The sequence below is a fragment of the Sinocyclocheilus anshuiensis genome, unplaced genomic scaffold (genome assembly GCF_001515605.1).
Source record: "Sinocyclocheilus anshuiensis isolate Anshui unplaced genomic scaffold, SAMN03320099.WGS_v1.1 scaffold2305, whole genome shotgun sequence".
Taxonomy (NCBI): Eukaryota; Metazoa; Chordata; class Actinopteri; order Cypriniformes; family Cyprinidae; genus Sinocyclocheilus; species Sinocyclocheilus anshuiensis.
Genome location: NW_015552535.1, coordinates 41,798 through 43,206, shown reverse-complemented (window position 1 = coordinate 43,206; position 1,409 = coordinate 41,798).

Sequence of the window (1,409 nt, the reverse complement as noted above, 5' to 3'; positions counted from 1 at the left end):
ATATATTATATTATATTATATTATATTATATTATATTATATTATATTATATTATATTATATTATATTATTTCAGATCATTTTTTAATGGTTTTAGTTATATACTTAGTTATAATAATAATAACTCTGCATCAGAGTTGTGAATTAAAATTCCTTTTAAATTTCAATTCAGTTCCTGAGTTAGAATTGAGGTAAAACAGGAGGCAGATGTGAACTGGAACTATGAGTATGAAATATAAGGAAGCAGAACTAAGAAACTGAAATAAACTGAAACAAAGTTTGTTAGGATAAACTCTGAATATTCATAGACAGATTCGATTTGAGATCAAGCCAATAAGAGCCGATTCAAATTGACATTAAACTCAGATGGAGACATTTTTCTGTCTTTCTGGATGTTGCACAACACTGTTGAGTCAGTCATTTGTTTTCACACTTTTCCATATTAACTGCACATGGGGGTATCATTGGTTTTGTCACATGATTATAATAACTGCAGCATGATTGAGTTTCACTACCACTAGAGGGCAGATCCTCACTGGAGTCCAGCAGATTCACTCTTACTTCACATCTGGAGCTCTGAGCTCTCTTGAAACACTCATTGGATCCTTTATTTTCTGTATAAAGGAGCTTGTTTGAGGCGGGATGATCTGTTTGCCTGACTAATGCATTAAAATTTGTTTGGAATCAATCATTTTCAAATTAATTTGCAAATTAATTTTATTTAGAGTGTTTCCTTCCCATCTTACAGGGAAGGTTCTCAGAACTTCTGGAAAGGTTCTCTAAAAGTTCTTCCAGTAACGTTATTAGAACATTCTTTCAAAGTTATCTGGTCCTTTCTCTAAATGTTAGCACAAAAATGTTATTTAAATATCGTTCATGGAATGTTTTTTTTTCTGAAACATTTTAGTTGCATGTTTAACTAACGTTTTTTTTTAAATGTTGCTACTTCTTCAGAGAACATTTAAAAGTAACATTCCCATAACATTTGCAAAATGATACAATGTAATGTTCTCTTAAAGTTTGTATAAGCAATAAAAAAAACTGGATGTTTTGAACGTTCAGATAATATTCAGAAATAATATTCTCATAACTTTAATTCGGAACATTAGCAAAACATTATTAGAATCTATTTATTTGCTTTTTTTGCAGAGCTGGTAAAACGCTCCCGGAAACGCAGAGGAACAAAAGGCGAGCAGCTCCAAGTCTACCGCGTCCAAAATCCAGAACGAGCCTGACAAAGACAAACTAGTTTAATCAGCGTCCAAGAAGAACGAGACGAGGAAAATGAAAAAGAGTCGAGCCAAAAGCATCTCTGTCCTGCACGCAAACAAACTGAACAGTGTAAAATCTGCCTGCGTGCTTTCACAGCGAGCGCAGACTGTTCTGAAGGTGAGTGTTATCTATAGAAATA